Consider the following 19301-nt stretch of genomic DNA (forward strand, 5'->3'; position numbering starts at 1 on the left):
TTAAGAAAGGTTTCATAGGAACGCTCTACCTTTGTAAAGTTGGGGAACACCTGTAGGCCAAATGGCCTAATGCTGCTCCTATAGCTTATGGACATATCTTCAAAGAATATAATCAGTCTTGTGGCGCATGACCTGTCCCCACAAAGCCATGCTGATTATCCCTAATGGGTCTACACTTACCCAAATGTTTGCAAATCCAGTCTCTTAAGAATTTTTTCCAAACATTTGCCTATCACTGAAGTAAGAAAATTTATCACTGGTCTGTTAGTCCCACTGTTATCCCTAATCCCTTTCTTGAACAAATGAATAACATTTGTATCCTCTAATCCGCTGCTGCTATTCCTGTGGCCAGTGAGGATGCAAAGATCAGCTCCTTTCAAGGAAAAATTTTCTCACAATCCTTTAATAATTGAACAAATTAGTTTCAGTCTATCACCCTGGTTCAGACGTCTCCATTGAGGAAACGGGTCCTTTTTATCCACGCATTTTTATACGTAAATTATGTTTTCTTCCAGACCCCTTTGTTCTAAGAACTCCAAACTGTTTATTTTCATGTCACAGCTAGTTCACTATCCCGGGAACACTTGAAATCTCACTATAGCTTCTCTGTATACTCTCCACTGCTTTTATATGAATGCCTTTTTGCAATGGCTGCAGTATTCGAAGTAAGTGCTGTCCATTCTCTTGGCTCTCCCTCAGCTTGGGACAAGCATTGTTTGAATCGGTCATGCAAAAGCCTACATTTGATTCTGTGCTTGTGCAAAAGAAAACTAAGATTTGCCTGAATGTTGCACTTTTCTTGAATAATAAAAAAATAGACTTGTAAGATTTGGTCAAGATAATTATACCAGTTCATATTTTATTTCTTGTGGAATTCAAAATGAAAGATTGACAATATGATATTATTTATCCTCTATTTTGAGGCAAAATCAATCCACAGTTTTGCCAAGTGTGTGTAGTGGTGCGCCAGAGAATTAGATGTAGGATGATAACTATGGCAAATGCACATTCTGCAAGAGAGATAATCAATAAATTGAAGAACTGGATTCTTAATAAGACAAGACAATAACACATGGGAGCAGTATGAGGCCAGTCAGCCCATCGAGTCTTCTCTCCCATTCATTCATAGCTGATTTATTATTCCTCTCAAACCAATTCTTGTGTCTTACCCCGTAACCTTTGACACCCTTATGGATTAACCCCATTAACTGCTACTTTAAATGTACTTAATGACTACCTCAACAGATGTCCATGGCAATGAATTCCACAGGTTCACCACTTTCTAACAAAAATAAATTCTCCTCATCTCTGTTCTAAATGGACATACCTCTATTCTGAGGTTGTGTCCTCTGGTCCTAGACCGGGGGTCGGCAACCCGCGGCTCCGGAGCCACATGTGGCTCTTTTACGTCTGTGCTGCGGCTCCCTGTTGCTTTGGGAAATAATTGGTTGTGGCGACCCTTTTCCTGGCACATCCGAACCGACTCACAATTAGATAGCCTACGGGGGTTTGCGAGCACAGAGCTTTGGAGCCTCTGCGCCATGGGGGGCAGGTTGAGGGAGGCTTAAAAGTGAGGCTGAAGATTTCGAATAAAGTTATTTCTTCGACTGCAGTTACTGACTCCGTGTCATAATTTTAGCGCTGCGTGTAGCACACCGCTACATGGTCAGTATTTAATTGAAATGTATTTTATGTTAGTTTGTTAGTTTTTGAAATGTAAATCTAAATTTGAAGATTATGGTGATCTTGTACAATCTAAATAAGACGTTGTGGCGACCCATTTCCTGACACATCCGAACCGGCTCACAATTAGCCAGCGTTCAGGCTAAGGGAGATAGCCTACGGGGGTTTGTGAGTACGTGTCTTTTGCAGCATCCGCGCCCATGGGGGGGGCGGGTTGAGGGAGGCTTAAAAGCAAGGCTGTTTAGTTCGAATAAAGCTATCTTTGACTGCAGTTTACTGACTGCGTGTAGCACACCGCTACAACGTGTTTTTATCGCTGACTGTCCAGAGGGGAGGTGCTGAAACGCTTTGTCGCGTGTCTGGAAGAAGTGAAAACTTTCCTGGGCAGCAAAGGGCTCACCTTTCCTGAGCTGGAACAGCCAGAGTGGCTGGAAAAGCTACACTTCATGGTAGACATGACAGCGCACCTGAACACGCTGAACACAGCTCTTCAATGGGGTAAGGACGTACAGCCCTGCACCTGTTGGAGGATGTTTTGGCATTCGAGCGCAAGTTGACGTTGCTTGCCAGAGATTTACAGAAAGGCACATTGTCTCACTTCCCCAATTTGAGAGAGTTCAAACAAGGTCACAACATGATAAATTCGGAGTATTTACATTCTGCAATCATCGAAATGCAAACATCGTTTGGGAAACGCTTCTGTGAGTTCAGAGAGGATAAAAACACATTATCCTTCCCGGTCACTCCCCTAAGCATCGATCCATCCCTACTGAATACGACTGCATTGTCAGGTGTGAGTCAACCTGAACAAGTATGATAAATATTTTAATTGCCTATTATTTTATGTATATTCATATGTTTTCATTGTTCAGTGAAATAGTCCTTTTATTTTTCAGGTTGACAGCTGGCTGACGTTATTTTTGGTTTGCTGCTGGCGGCAAATTTAAGTTTGGCGTTTTTCATAAATACAAGAAGGACTCAAATAGACGTTGAGTATTTTACTTAAAAGTAACCTTCAACCCAACGTCTTTTTTTCGGAGTTCAAAATGTTTTTGTTGCATGCAGAAATGTAATTTCGTTTTCTCTGCAGGAGTTCATCAATTTCATAAATGCAACACATTATAGTTTGTTTATACATAGCATAAAGGCAAAACAAAACGTTGTATGCAGTGTTATTTCATTTTAAATGTCAAATGGGTTATGCGGCTCCCAGTGTTTTCTTTTCTGTGGGAAACGGGTCCAAGTGGCTCTTTCAGTGGTAAAGGTTGCTGACCCCTGTCCTAGACTCACCCACTATGGGAAACGTCCTCTCCACGTTCAGTATTCAATAGGTTTCAATGACATTCCCCTCATTGTACTAAATTCCAGTGAGTACACGCCCAGAGCCATCAGACACTAACCCTTTCATTCCTGGAAACATTCTCATGAACCTCCTCTTCACCCTCTTCAATGCTAGCATATTTTTTCTTAGATAAGAGTCCAGAATGGCCCACAATACTCCAAGTGTGATCTGATCAGTGCCTTATAAAGCATCAGTTAAGGAAACATGGTGGCACGACACACTGTGTAGTGGCCACTCCGGGATGAATATCTGTTACCTGTCAAGTAGGATGCCATGTACAATCCTGATTTGTTGGAGATGGATGTGAGAAGCACGGAGGAACACCTGGTGAAACTTCTGAAATGCCTGGTTCGCTGCCGCTGCTACTGTGCGATTGAAAAATCTCTGGAGAGGAAGGCCCCAAATTCTCGGCTTCGCCTGTTGCTTGGTGGCTGGGGCCGGGGTTGAAGCGCTTGGCAGAGATGGTGCTCGGTGTTGGACGGCTGGTCAGAGACTCAAAGTTTTCGGACGGACTCAGAGTTGTCTGTGGTCGGGTGCTTCCAGGGGGCTGTATTGGCAAGGTTGCAGCGCTGGAGGTTCATGGCAGGAAGAGTTTTTCTTCCTTCTGCCATCTACGTGAGATGATGGGCTAACGGGGACTTTGTTTTTACCGTGCCCATGGTCTGCTCTTATCAAGTTATGGTATTGCTTTGCAATGTTGTAACTATATGTTATAATTATGTAGCTTTTGTCATTTAGTTCTGGATACCCCCCACCATAGGAAACATCCTCTCCACATTCACCCTATCTCATCCTTTCACCATTCAGTAGCCTTCATTGAGATCTTCTAAATTCTTCTAAATTCCAGTGACTACAGGCCCAAAGCTGCCAAACATTCCTCATATGTTGACCCCTTCATTCCTGGAAACATCCTCATGAACCTCCTCTGGACTCTCTCCAATGACAACAGACCCTTTCTGAGATATGGGGCTCAAAACACTTGACAATACTCCAAGTGTGACCTGACAAGTATCTTATAAAGGGCATTGTCTCCTTGCTTTTATATTCTATTCCCCTTGAAATAAATGCCAACATTGTATTTGCCTTCTTTACCACAGACTCAACCTGCAAATTAACCTTCTGAGAGTTTTTGAGGTCTCCCAAGTAACCCTCTGCACCTCTGATGCTTGAACCTTCTCCCCATTTAGATAATAGTCTGTACCATTTCTGTGCCAAGAAAAGATGTGTTGGCATTGGAGAGGGTTGTGTGGAGGATCACAAGGATGATTCCGGGATTAAAAGGGTTATCATATGAGGCTCTTGCTGGAATTTAGAAGGAGGAGGAGGGGATCTCATTGAAACCTTTTGAATGCTTAAAGGCCTACACAGAATAGCCTCAGGATAGAGGGGCTTCCTTTCAAAACAGACGTGGAGAAGTTTTTTTTAGTCAGATTGTGGTGAATTTGTGGAATTTTTTACCACAGTCAGTTGTGGAGGCCAGGTCATTTGTGTATTTACAACAGAGCTTGATCAGTTCCTGATTGGACACGGCATCAAAAGTTACAGTTAGAAGACTGGGGAGTGGGACTGAGGAAGGTAAAAAAAGGATTGAGTGAGTGATTGAGTGACTATGATTGAGTGGTGGTGCAGACCTGATGGGTGAAATGACTTATTTCTGCTCCTGTCTTATGGTCTTATCAGAATATTGCATTCTCGGTGTCTGTCTGTATTTCATTTCCTAGAGATGGCTTTGTGGGCATGACTTTATAAAACAAGACTTGGACTGCTAGTTATTTTAAGTTGTTTGATGGTAATGTTTTCATTAGCACCAGTCTAATGTATCCTAGGAATGATGGTGGCAAGTTTCTGGTTCCGGATGCACATTTATTTCCATGATTAGCATAATAATTTACAAGTGGAAAGTTGTTGGTTCATGACACATTTGTTAAATTTAATTTCAATCATGCAAGCTTTATTACTTAAAGTCCTATTGGAAGTCTGATGTAGTCTTCACTAGATATAGTTACTGAAAAATCTGGGCCTGGACTTCCTTCTTCGAATAGATTAGATGTGAATCCAACCCCACCTGCTGTTTAACACCTTCAAAACAGAGTAAATCACAAACAAAAGAAAATCTGCAGATGCTTGAAATCTAAGTAACACATAGCAGGCCAGGAAGCATCTAAGGAAAAAAGTATAGTCAACGTTTCAGGCCGAGACACTGCCAAAGGTCCTTCGGAATTTTCGTGTGTGTGTTGTATAATGTCCTGTGAAATAAATCACAAGAAGGACAACGAATCTTTTTTTAAAAAAAAAGGCTTCGATGTAAAAATAAAGTGCACAGATATATGAATATTGAAAGAAAAATATTGAAAAAAATTACCTCAAACAGTCTAACAGGAGGGTGTCATCATTTCCTCAGCTGCAGGTTGACACATTATAGAGCATAATGGCCGAGTGTAAGAATGACCTCCTATAGCGCACTTTGGAGCACCACAGTTGTCTTGGTCTATTGCTAAAAGTGCTCCTCTGTTCAGTCAAGGTGGCATGCAGAGGGTGAGAAACATTTTCCAGAATTGCTAGGATTTTCTGAAGGGTTAAGTGATGGATTAAAAGATGTGCTAATTGAAAATAGTTACCTTGAAAGAATTGTAATCTTATTCATAGATTTCCTATATACATGTTGATTATTTTATTGTACAACCATTCTTCCTCCCCATACAACTTAATGTTATTTCTCTATACTCACCTTGACCTTCTGTATGAACCTTGTCCTGACGAGTCCTGATGAAGGGTCTCGGCCCGAAACTTCGACAGTGCTTCTCCCTATAGATGCTGCCTGGCCTGCTGTGTTCCACCAGCATTTTGTGTGTGTTGCTTGAAATTCCAGCATCTGCAGATTTCCTTGTGTTTGCTCATAAAATAAGTTAAGTTAAATACAATTTTTCCAAGAAAACACAATTAGAACAAAAAGAAAACGGAAGTCTATTTTAGTTCAAATTGTCATAGTGTTGATAACCTGTCATGATTGGGGTTTTACCGGTTGGTCCGAGGACCAAATGATTGAAGGGAAGGAGCTATCCTTGAACCTGATGGTGTGGGACTTCACGCTTCTGTACTTCCTGCCCAATGGTGGTTGTGAAAAGTGTAAAGTTCAAGTAAATTTATTATCGAAGTACGTATGTCACCATACATAACCCTGAGATTTCATTTTCTTGCAGGCATACTTAATCCATAATAAAATAATAACCGTAATAGATTCAATGAAACTTCCCGTTCATCCAGTGCACAAAATATAGCAAATGTGCAAATACAAAATGAAATAATAATAAATAAATAAGCACTAAAAATTAAGAGCATGAGATGACGAGCCCTTGAATGTGAGTCCATGGATTGTGTGAAAATTTCAGTGATGGGGCAAGTTAAGTTGAGTAAAAGAGTAGTTACTCTATGGTTCAAGAGCCTTATGTTTGAGGGGTGATAACTGTTCCTGAACCTGGTGATGTGGGTCCTGAGGCTCTTGTACCTACTTCCTGAAGGCAGTAGTGAGAAGAGAGCATGGCCTGGGTGGTGGGAATCTCTGGTATTGGATGCTGCTTTCCTGCGACAGCATTTCACGTAGATATGCTCAATGGTTAGGAGGGCAGTACATGTGTTGGATTAAGCCACAATCATTACTTTTTGTAGGATTTTCTGTTGAAGTGCATTCCAGGCTGTGATGCATCTAGTCAATATACTCTTCACCACATATGTATTGGAATTTGTTAAGGGTGGCATGGCCTGAGTGGTTATTGATGTTGAGATTGTTGATGTTAGATGTTCCCTTCTTGAGGAAACAACTCCTTTAGTTTCTACCAATGTGTCTTGATGTAGTTTTCAGAGTCCATTACCTTACTTCATTAAAAGTTCACCCATCTCCTGTAGCTCAAAAGTTAGGCAGCCATGTTGATCTCTGAGAAGCCCTACTCTCTTCCAACCCACCCTTTTACACCTAATATAGCGGTAGAACATCTTGGGATTTTCATTAACCTTGCCAGCCATATCCATCTCATATTCTCACTTCGCGCTCCTGATTTCCCTTTTAAGAATATTTATAATCTTTTTATAGTCATCAAGGGATTGTCTCAATCCTGACTTCCTAAACCCATTCCTTCTGTTTCTTGACCAAAGCCCCAATATCTCTCATCAGCCGGGATTCACTATGTTTGTCAGGTATGCTCTTCACTCAAACTGGAACATGCTTTTTCTGGACACATGCTATGATACTCTTGAGGACTGGCTTATGGACTTCTGGATTCCTTTTCTGATGGCGATCATGCTTCTGGTGTTAGATTATAATCTGCCGCTGGTGATATGCAAACTGCAGGAACATGATAAATGTGTGGCTGAGAAGCTAGTGCAGGGGTCAGGGCTTCATTGGGATCTCTTCTGGGGGAGGTATGACCTGTACAAAACCCGAGGGGGATCAATATTCTCATGGGCAGTTTTGTTAGAGCTTTTGGGAGGGCTTAAACTAATTTGGCAAGGGTTGGGAACCAGAGTAAAGGGACTCACAGTAGGACAGATGGTCAAAAAGCAAAGATAGCGTGCAGTCAGACCATCAGGAGGGGCAGGCAGATGATAGAACAAAATTGCAGCCAACAGGGTGAGCATCAGTGCATTAGGGATGCAGTATCAAAATGGGTAGCAAATACAGTACTCAAAGTGTTATATCTCAATGCGTAGAGTATAAGAAATAAGGTGGGTGATCTTGTTGCACAATTACAAACTTGAATATGATGTTGTGGCCATCACTGAATCATGGCTGAGGGATGGTTGTAGTTGGGAGTTGAATGTCCAAGGTTACATGTTATATTGGAGGGATAGGAAGGTAGGCAGAGGGGGTGGCATGGCTCTGCTGGTAAAGAATAGCATCAAATCAGTAGAAAGGTGTGACATAGGATTGGAGGATGCTGAATCCTTGCAGGTTGAGTTAACGAAACTGCAAGGTTAAAAGGACACTGAGGCAGTTATATACAGGCCTTCCAGCAATAGCTGGGATGTGGACCACAAATTACAATGGGAAATAGAAAAGATGTGTTGAAAGAGCAATGTTACAATAATCAAGGGAGATCTTAAATGCAGATTGATTGGAAAAAATCAGGTTGGTAATAGATCTCAAGAGAGAGTTTGCTGAATGCCTACAAGATAGCTTTTTAGAGCAATTTGTCATTGCGTCTACTAGGGGGATCAGCTATATTGGATTGAGTGTTATGTAATGAACCAAATGCGATTAGGGAGCTTAAGGTAAAGGATCCATTAGGAGACAGTGATCACAATATGATTGAGTTCAACTTGAAATTTGATAGGGAGAATGTAAAGTCCGATGTAGTAGTATTTCAGTGGGTAAAGAAAATAACAGTGGTATGAGAGAGGAGTTGGCCAAAGTAAATTGGAAGATGATACTGGCAGTGATGATAGCAGAGCAGCAGTGGTGTGTTTCTAGGAGAAATGAAGCTGCAGAACAGATGTATTCCAAAAATGAAGCAATACTAAATGACAAAATAGTACAGCTGTAGCTGACAAGGGAAGTCAAAGCTAATGTAAAAGCAAAAGAGAGGATATACAACTAAGCAAAAATTAGCAAGAAGATTGGGAAGATTTTGAAAGCCTACAGAGAACAACTAGAAGAATCATTAGGGGGGAAAGGTGAAATATGTAAGTAAGCTAGCAAACAATATCAAGGTGGAAAGAAAAAGCTTTTTCAAGTACATAAAAAAATTAAGAGAGATTAGAGTGGATATGACTGCTAGGAAATGAGGCTGATGAAATAATAACCTTTGACAAGGTGCCACACGAGGCTGCTTGCCAAGTTAAGTGTCCATGGTATTACAGGTAGGTTACTGGCATGGTTAGAGCATTGGCTGATAAGTAGGAGGCAGCAAGTGGGAATAAAGGGATCCTTTCCTAGTTGGCTCTCAGTGACTAGTGGTGTTCTGCAGGCGTCAGTGTTGGGACCATTTCTTTTTATGCTGTCAATGATTTAGATGATGAAATAGATGGCTTTGTTGCCAAGTTTGCATATGATACGAAGACTGGTGGAGGTGCAGGTAGTGTTGAGGAAACAGGTAGGCTGCAGAAGGACTTTGACAATTTAGGAGAATAGGCAAGAAAGTGGCAAATGAAATACAGTGTTGGAAAGTGCATGGCCATGCACTTTGGTAGTAGAAATAAATGTGTAGGCTGTTTTCTAAACAGGGGAAAAAACCCAGAAATCTGAGATGCATGGGGACTTGGGGTCCTTTTGCATATCACCCTAAAGGTTAACTTGCAGGGAGAGTCGGTGTTGAGCAAGGAAAATACAATGTTAGCATCATTTCAAGAGGTCTAGAACACAAGTGCAGGGATATGATGCTGAGGCTTTATAAGGCACTGGTGAGGCCTTACCTTGAGTATTATGAACAGTTTTGGGCTCCTCATCTAAGAAAAGATGTGCTGGCATTGGAGAGGGTCCAGAGGCGGTTCACAAGGATGATACTGGAAATGGAAGGGTTATCATATGAGGAACATTTCATGGCTCTGGGTCTGTACTCGCTAAAGTTTAGAAGGTTGAAGGAGGATCTCAGAGAAACTTTTCGAACGTTGAAAGCCTAGACATAGTACATGTGGAAAGGATGTTTCCCATGGTGGGGGAGTCTAGGATGAGAGCGCAGCCTCAAGATAGAGGGTGTCCATTTAAAACAGAGATGTGAGTAAATTTCTTTAGTCGGAGGGTGGTGAAATTGTGGAATTTACTACAAGTAGCTGTGGAGACCAGGTCATTGGGTATATTTATGGCAGAGCTTGATAGGTTCTTGATTAGACATGATATCACTCATCTGTTGCTCATCCCATTAGTTAATAACCTTATTCACATTAAGTCTTTTCCAATAGCATTGAGGCCAAAAGGTTTTGACTTTTAAGGACTAGCTTTGCCAGTTTTCCAGTGTAATGATCTACTGTGTGGATGAAAAGAATATTGCTGTCCGTTATGAAATAAACATTTAACAGCTGTTATTAAATTCATATACATCAGTAGAAATGCAAACTCATATTGATGCAATTTACTCTAACAATCATCTCTGAGTCAACATTTAGGTGCTAGACCTTGATTTTTACAGATATTATTTCTCCCTATCTGAACAGCACAAAGTGTAAGGATGACTATACATAAATTGAGTCTTTTAGTTCATATTAACTTTGCAATGTGTGACACAAGGGTGATAATAATTTACGTGTTCTAATTATCTTTACCTCCCACTAACACCCCTTTGACTCTTTCCATGCCTCCACCCTCCACTCACCCCAGTGTGTAATGTTCTGCAGACCCGTAACCATCTGAAATCTCTGTATTTATTGTGTTCTTTCTCTCAGAATGCAAGAGGATTAATTTGCTCTGTAGCTTCCTGCTCATTCCCGGTACCTGATGACAGCTCTTTGTTTTGCATTGTACTTTATTCATGAAATGTGTACCTTAGATACTCTCTTTCAAATTCATTAACTGCACAGCATCCACTTCATGATGCTTTGTGGCAAAGTTTGCGGACGATACAAAGATAGGTGAAGGGGTAGAGAGCACTGAGGGAAGCGATACGATTGCAGAAGGACTTAGAGAAATTGGAAGAATGGACAAAAAAGTGACAGATGGAATACAGTGCTTGGAAATGTGTGATAATCTGTTTTGGTAAAAGGAACAATAGTGCAGACTATTGTCTACGTGGGAGAAAATACAAACATCAGAGGTGCAGAGGGACTTGGGAATCCTCTTGAAAGACTCAGATGGTTAATTTACTCCTCTCTTTACGAACTTTGCTACCTGTAAGAAAAACACTGAACAAGAATGGTGTTCATGGAAGGACACCACAGAGGAGACCACTGCTCTCTTAAAAATAACATTGCTGCATGTCTCAAGTTTGCAAAAGGCCACCTGAATGTTCCACAATGCTTCTGGGTCAATGTTCTGAGGACAGATGAGACAAAAGTTGAACTCCTTGGCAGAAATGCACACAACTATATTTGGAGGAAATAGGGCACTGCACACTGACGCCAAAGCCTCATCCCAACTGTGGAGCATGGTGGAAGGAGCACCATGGTATGGATTTGCTTTGCTTTTGACGGAATAATGAATTCAAAATTGTACAGTGAATTTTAGAGGAGAATATCAGGATAGTTGTCTGTTACCTGAAGCTGAATAGAAGTTTGATGCAACAAGACAATGATCCGAAATGCAATATTAAATCCAACAGAATGGTTTAAAAAGAAGAAAATTCATGTTTTGGAATGGCGAAATCAGAGTCCAGACCTCAACCTAATTAAGATGCACTTGGAAATTGGCTTTATACCTTATGGTCTCTAATTACTAGAACCAATTTTCTTTGTTGCTAAGGAGTACCATCTCTACTTTTAGGTCTGTAGCCTAATCAGCATTCTGTGTATTTGAAATTAAAGTAAAGGGAAAGCAAAGTATTTATAGGAAGATACAATTGTTTGAATATAGGCTTTTGTGAAGCCTATGCGGTAATTTTTTTTTGCCTCTTTCAAACTCTGTGTACAAATGACTTGAGTGCTTGTTTTAAAGTCCAATTTTATTTATCTCTTCATTTTCTTCCACCATTAAATGTTATTCTAATATTTCTACTCATTTCATCTGTCCATGTATGTTGTTTTGAAGTTAATTAGTATTTGCTTCATTGTCTTTTTAACATTGGGTCTATGCTTGACGTTCCTTGCTCCTCTGAAAACAAGTGTCAGTTTTCACATTGTCAGGCTGCAACCAGGAGCTGTTAGAGACAGAACCACCATGTTAGGAACAGCTCTACCCCTCTGCTATTAGCTTTTTGAATGAGCAAAGAACCAGCCCATGAACGCTACCTCACTTTTGCTCTCTTTCTGAACAACTTACTTCATTTATATATGTAATATATAATGTATTGCACTGCAGAGCTGCTACAACCAACAAATTTTACAATATATAGTGATGTTAATCCTGATTCTGATTTTATTTGCTTCATGGTTGACCCAAGTTGAAGCCAAGTTCTGATGATAGTGAGGCAACATATTTTCAACAGCTTAGGCATTCATCATTATTATATCATAGGTCTGACAGAGACTTTGGGATTTCTGCATATTTGTATTGTAACTTGAAAATTTTGAAATTGGTGTCAGTCTACACTCATTGTTGGTTTATGACTCCTTGTCCACTACCACTGATGTGAGGCTCACTGGTCTATAGTTTTCAGGATTATTCCTGATTCACATCTTGAATAATGAAACATTAGCTACTTGCTAGTCCTTCGGGACCTTGCCTGTGGCTAGAGAGGACATAAAGATACTGATCAAGGCTCTAGCAATCTTCTCTTTTGCCTCTCTCAACTACCTGGGGAATACCCCATCACGCCCTGGGGACTTATCCACCTTAATGCTCTTTCAGAGACCCAGCAGTCTGTCCTCCGTTACCTGGAAATGCCATAGCGTATCAATAGGCTTGGCAATCATTTCCCTATCATCCATTCCTTCTCCTTGGTAAATACTGTGGAAAGTACTAATTAAGGATTTCACCCACATCCTTCTCACCCAAATAAATGTTCCCCACTTTATCCTCAAGTGGTCCTACCCTCTCCCGAATTATAAGACCATAAGACATAGGAGGAGAATGAGGCCATTCAGCCCATTGAGTCTGCTCCACCATTCCATCATGGTTGATCCTGGATCCCACTCAATCCCCTAAACCTGCCTTCTTGGCATATCATTTCATGCCCTGGTCAATCAGGAAACTATCAACATCCGCTTCAAGTATACCCACGGAGACGGACTTGGCTCCACCGCAGTCTGTGGGAGAGCATTCCACAGGTTTGCTACTCTCTGGCTTCATACCTCTGTTCTAAAAGGTTGCCCCTCAATTTTGAGGCTGTGCCCTCTAGTCCTGGATACCCCCACTATAGGAAACATCCTCTCCACATCCGCCTTATCTAGTTCTTTCAACATTCAGTAGGTTTCAATGAGATCCTCCTGCTCTTCATGTATGTATAAAATGCCCTGGGATTCTCCCCAATCCCACCTGCCAGGGACAGCCCCGCCATAGCCCTTCCTGACCTTCCTAATTCCCTTATTGATTTATTTTCTGGCATCTTTATAATCCTCGAGTGTCCTTCCTTCTGACGGGGACATAGCTGTACTCAGCACAGTTGGTCTTCAAGCGTCCTCCGTATGTCGGATGTAGACTTGCCTAAACACAGCTGTTTCCAATCAACTCTCTCTAGTTCCTAGTTGAACTTTACCCTGCTCCAATTTAATACTCTCCCGCAAGGTCCATACCTATCCTTCTTTATAGCTATCTTAAAGTTTAAGGAATTGTGATTATTATTCCCTAATTGCTCACCACTGCAAGTTCGGTCACTTGGCTCATTATTCAACACCAGGGACAGTATGCCCCTCCTCTTGTTGGACTATCTACATATTGATTTAAGGAATCCTCTTGGAAGCATCTAACAAATCTGCGCCATCTTGCAAACATAGTTAACTGAGAAGGAAGGATTATAATAAGCCAGAAAATAACACGATAAGGAAGTTAAGAAAGTCAGGAGGGTCCATGAAATGTCTTTGGTAATAGGATTAAAGAGCATTTGGCAAATTTCTCATGGTAGGTTGATAGAAAAGATTGATTTGAATGGTGTCTATAATGACTTGTGCTATATCTTAATGACTTGATGAAATTGGATGGGTGAGTCAATAAGTTCATAGGTCTGCGGCATTGTGGATATTGTAGAAGACTGAGGATGAATAATGAATAAAGATCAGTTGCAGGCATGGGCCGAGAAATATGATGTGTCCATTTTGGGAGGTCAAATTCACGTGGAAAGTTTACTGTTGTTTAAGTATACTGTTACTAGCAGGAGCCTTCGCATTCATATAGATTAGAATCAGAATCAGGTTTATTATCACCAGCAGATGTCGTGATATTTGTTAACTTAGCAGCAGTTCAATGCCATAAATAATATTGAAGAAGAAAAAATAATAATAAATCAATTATGTTGATTTATATTGATGTATATTGAATAGATTAAAAATAGTGCAAAAAAACAAGTAATATATATATAAAAATGAGGTAGTGTTCATGGGTTCAATGTCCATTTAGGAATCAGATGGCAGAGGGGAAGAAGCTGTTCCTGAATTGCTGAGTGTGTGCCTTCAGGCTTCTGTACCACCTACTGATAGTAACTGTGATAAAAAGGCATGCCCTGGGTTCTGGAGGTCCTTAACAATGGATGCTGCCTTTCTGAGACACCACTCCTTGAAGATGTCCTGGGTACTTTGTAGGCTAGTACCCAAGATGGAGCGGACTAAATTTACAATCCTCTTCAGTTTCTTTCGGTCCTGTGCAGTAGCCCACTCACCCCCCCTCCCAATACCAGACAGTGATGCAGCCTGTCAGATGCCCATGGTACATCTATAGAGTTTTTGAGTATATCTGTTGACATGTCAAATCTCTTCAAACTCCTAATGAAGTACAGTTGCTGTCTTGCCTTCTTTATAACTGCATCAATATGTTGGGACCAGGTTAGTTCCTCAGAGATTTTGACACCCAGGAACTTGAAGCTGCTCACTCTCTCCACTTCTGATCCCTCTATGAGGATTGGAATGTGTTCCTTTGTCTTACCCTTCCTGAAGTCCACAATCAGCTCTTTTGTCTTACTGGTATTGAGTGCCAGGTTGTTGCTGCGGCACCATTCCACTAGTTGGCATATCTCACTCCTGTACGCCCTCTCGTCACCACCTGAGATTCTACCAACAATGGTTGTATCATCAGCAAATTTATAGATTGTATTTGAGCTATGCCTAGCTATGCAGTCATGTGTAGAGCAGTGGGCTAAGCACACACCCCTGAGGTGCACCAGTGTTGATTGTCAGCTTGGAGGATATGTTATTACCAATCCGCACAGATTGTGGTCTCCTGGTTAGGAACCTGAGGATCCAATTGCAGAGGGATGTGCAGAGGCCCATGTTCTGTAACTTCTCAACTGGGATTGTGGTAATGATGATGTTGAATGCTGAGCTGCAGTCGATGAACAGCATCCTGACGTAGGTGTTTGTGTTGGTCTAAGGCTGTGTGAAGAGCCATTGAGATTGATAATGGAAGGTGATAAGTGGAGATATCATAGTGGCAGAAACTTTTCTCAAAGTGCTCAAACATTCATCAACGGTCATTTCCTATTATCTAAAGCAAGTGTTGCATTTGTATGTGTTAGGTCTGTTTTAGATTAAGATGCCCTCTTACATGCCTATCTTGATGGATGTGATAACAGTACCACAGAAAGCATTCTATCTGGATGCATGATGGCTTGATACAGCTACTGTTCTGCCTAGGACTACAGAAGTTATGGATACCACATAACCATATATAACCATATAGCAGTTACAGCATGGAAACAGGCTATCTCGGCCCTTCTAGTCCGTGCCGACACTTACTCTCACCTAATCCCACTGACCCACACTCAGCCCATAACCCTCTGTTCCTTTCCTGTCCATATACCTATACAATTTCACTTTAAGTGACAATACCAAACCTGCCTCTACCACTTTTACTGGAAGCTCATTCCACACAGCTACCACTTTATGAGTAAAGAACTTCCCCCTCGTGTTACCCTTAAACTTTTGCCCCCAACTCTCAAATCATGTCCTCTTGTTTGAATCTCCCCTACTCTCAATGGAAAAAGCCTATCCACGTCAACTCGATCTATCCCCTTCATTATTTTAAATACCTCTATCAAGTCCCCCCTCAAACTTCTACGTTCCAAAGAATAAAGACCTAACTTGTTCAGCCTTTCCCTGTAACTTAGGTGCTGAAACCCAGGTAACATTCTAGTAAATCTTCTCTGTACTCTCTCTATTTTGTTGATATCTTTCCAATAATTTGGTGACCGGAACTGTACACAATACTCCAAATTCGGCCTTACCAATGCCTTGTACAATTTTAACATTACATCCCAACTCCTATACTCAATGCTCTGATTTATAAAGGCCAGCATACCAAAAGCTTTCTTCACCACCCTATCCACATGAGATTCCACCTTCAGGGAACTATGCACCATTGTTCCTAGATCACTCTGTCCTACTGCATCCTTCAATGCCCTACCATTTACCATGCATGTCCTATTTGGATTATTCCTACCAAAATATAGCACCTCACACTTATCAGCATTAAACTCCATCTGCCATCGTTCAGCCCACTCTTCTAACTGGCCTAAATCTCTCTGCAAGCTTTGAAAACCTACTTCATTATCCACAACACCACCTACCTTAGTATCATCTGCATACTTACTAATCCAATTTACCACCCCATCATCCAGATCATAATGTATATGACAAACAACATTGGACCCAGTACAGATCCCTGAGGCACACCACTAGTCACCGGCCTCCAACCTGACAAACAGTTATCCACCACTACTCTCTGGCATCTCCCATCCAGCCACTGTTGAATCCATTTTACTACTTCATTATTAATACCTAATGATTGAACCTTTCTAACTAATCTTCCGTGCGGAACCTTGTCAAAGGCCTTACACCTCAGCATGTCATGAAAACCAGCCTCCCCTAGCTGAACTTTGTTTGCACTTCTTGCTGCCTCAGTAAAGTAGCCTAAAATAATCAAAGACTCCCTCCTTTACAGAATATGTTCTCTTCTCCCTTTTCCCATCAAGCACAAGATAGAAAAACCTGCAAGGACATACCACCAGGCTCAAAGGGGCTTCTATCCTGCTGTTACAAATCTCTTAAGAGTCCCCTGTATGAAAATGGGTTCTTGACCTCATGGTCTATTTGCTTGTGAACTTGCACCTTATTTTGTGTCTGCACTGTAACTAGCACTTTATTTTACATTCTGGTATTGTTTTTCCCTTGTACTATGAAATCCCAGTTTTCTTGGGCTGGGTGAGTCTAGGGAATACACATTCAGGTGCTGCCAAATCTGTGAGATGGGGACACTTTTTTCCACCCAAACCCCAGATTGTGTGGATGCCATGTAATTTGCTACCTTGTTACCACTCGGTGCTAAGAAAAAACCGATAGCACTCTGCATAATATTATAGGAATTATATTTATGAATGTCAACTTAACTAAAAGGCTAGAAAAGAAAAGAAAGTAAAAAACAAAAAAGGTCCCATTATAATCCAAATATGATGGCAGTATATAGTATTAATGGTAAGACTCTTGGCAGTGTGGAGGATCAGAGGGATCTTAGGACACTCGAAGTTGCTACCCAGGTTGACTCTGTGGTTAAGGAGGCATATGGTGTATTGGCCTTCATCAAACGTGGGATTGAGTTTAAGAGCCGAGAGGTAATGTTGCAGCTGTATAGGACCTTGATCAGACCCCATTTGGTGTACTGTGCTCATTTATGGTCACTATAGGAAGGATGTGGAAGCCATAGAAAGGGTGCAGAGGAGATTTACAAGGATGTTGCCTAAATTGGGGAGCATGCTTTATGAGAATAGGTTGAGTGAACTTGGCCTTTTCTCCTTGGAGCAAAAGAGGATGAGAGGTGACCCGATAGAGGTGTATAAGATAATGAGAGGCATTGATCATGTGGATAGTCAGAGGCTTTTCCCCAGGGCTGAACTGGCTAGCATGAGAGGGCATAGTTCTAAGGTGCTTGGAAGTATGTACAGAGAAGATGTCAGGGGTAAGTTTTTACTCAGAGAGTGGTGAATGTGTGGAATGGACTGCCAGCGGCTGTGTTGGAGGCGGAAGCGATAGGGTCTTTTAAGAGACTCCTGTGTGGTTACATGGAGCTTAGAAAAATAGAGGGCTATGGGTAAAGCCTAGGTAGTTCTAAGGTAGGGACATGTTCAGCACAGCTTTGAGGGCTTAAGGGCCTTTATTGTGCTGTAGGTTTCTGTGTTTCTAGGTTTCTAGTTCAATAGTCAAATGTGCACAAGTTGGAGCTCAACTCTTTGAAAAGTTATATTCACTAATCCTCACTGCACCTTGCTCCATCGAATCACAGTCTCCACTGGGTTGAATCCTAGGACTGGTTCTCTCCAGAGTGTTCTCTCTTCACCTCCCATGAACAAAGACCCCCATTCACACTGTGTCAGGCTTACAGATGAAAAATGCCACTTCCTGGATTGGATGGCTCACATTCCGAAGCAAAATGCTAGAGAAACTCAGCGGGCCAGGCAGCATCTAGGAAAAGAGTCCAGTGAACTTTTCGGGCCAAAACCCTTTGGCCAGACTGGAGAAAAAAAGTTGAGGGGGTGGGGGATGGGGCAGAGAAATGCCAGGTGATAAGTGAAACCTGGAGGGGGAAGCATGAAGTAAAGGGCTAGGAAGTAAATTGGTAAAAGAGACAGAAGGCCATGGAAGAAAGTAAAAGGGGGAAGGAACACTAGAGGGAGGCGAAGGGCGGGCAAGGAGATAAGATTTCAAATTTAATCATCTCTTGGAATCATAGAGAGTACTGCAGCATAGAATCAGATCCTTTGGGCCAACTGGTACATGCTGACCATAGCATCCTCTCTGCTGGTTCCAGTAGCTTCCCTCATCCTATAACTCTCCCCTTCCATGAATCTATCCTGATCCCTTTTAAATGTTGCAATTACATCTGCTTCAAGGTCCACAGCTCTCTCGATATGTAAGGTGACAAAGATACCAATTAGGAACAAGATTGTGACTAATGTGATTGCAACCTTAATTCTGCATTACTGACTTCTTTTTGTAATATTTCACCTATATTTATCAAGAATTTGCCTCTAGAAAGATTCCACTTTCTCTAAGCTTTGAGAAAGGTAATTGTAAACTTTGGGAGAGTGGAAAAATATTTTTTCTCAACTCTGACTTAATTGGGCAAGCCCACATTTTGAGATGGTGGCACCTAGTTTTTGATTTTCTCACAGGAGAAAATGACTATCCACATGATCAATGCCTCTCATTATCTTATACACCTCTATCGGGTCACCTCTCATCCTTTTTGTATCCATCCTTCAGAATATTTTAAGTTCCACTTGATAAGTACTTTTGAAAAAGAAAGCAGTCCAAATAGCTGGTCATGTTCATGTAATGTCTGAGTTAAAGATGTCTTGAGTTCAGAAGATAAATCTGCGTGACTTTTTTAATGTTTCATAGCCATTGCATTCTAATTGCTACCAATCTTCACATGGTCAATTAGCAAGGAGATCCATGATGATTGGAGACTACAGACTGGGCTTGATGCATAAGTTTGGTGCATCGTTGGATATGTAGGTGTGGAGGTGCCCACACTCACACAGAACTTCAGGGGTGC

The 19301-nt window shown here is 41.4% G+C and overlaps 1 protein-coding gene across 7 annotated transcripts in view; it reads left to right on the plus strand.

The window, feature by feature from the left end:
• LOC132404565 (calcium/calmodulin-dependent protein kinase type II subunit delta) overlaps positions 1-19301 on the plus strand; it is a 460565-nt gene that overhangs the window by 96909 nt on the left and 344355 nt on the right. The window lies entirely within an intron of this gene.

The sequence above is a fragment of the Hypanus sabinus genome, chromosome 14, assembly GCF_030144855.1.
Source record: "Hypanus sabinus isolate sHypSab1 chromosome 14, sHypSab1.hap1, whole genome shotgun sequence".
Lineage (NCBI taxonomy): Eukaryota > Metazoa > Chordata > Chondrichthyes > Myliobatiformes > Dasyatidae > Hypanus > Hypanus sabinus.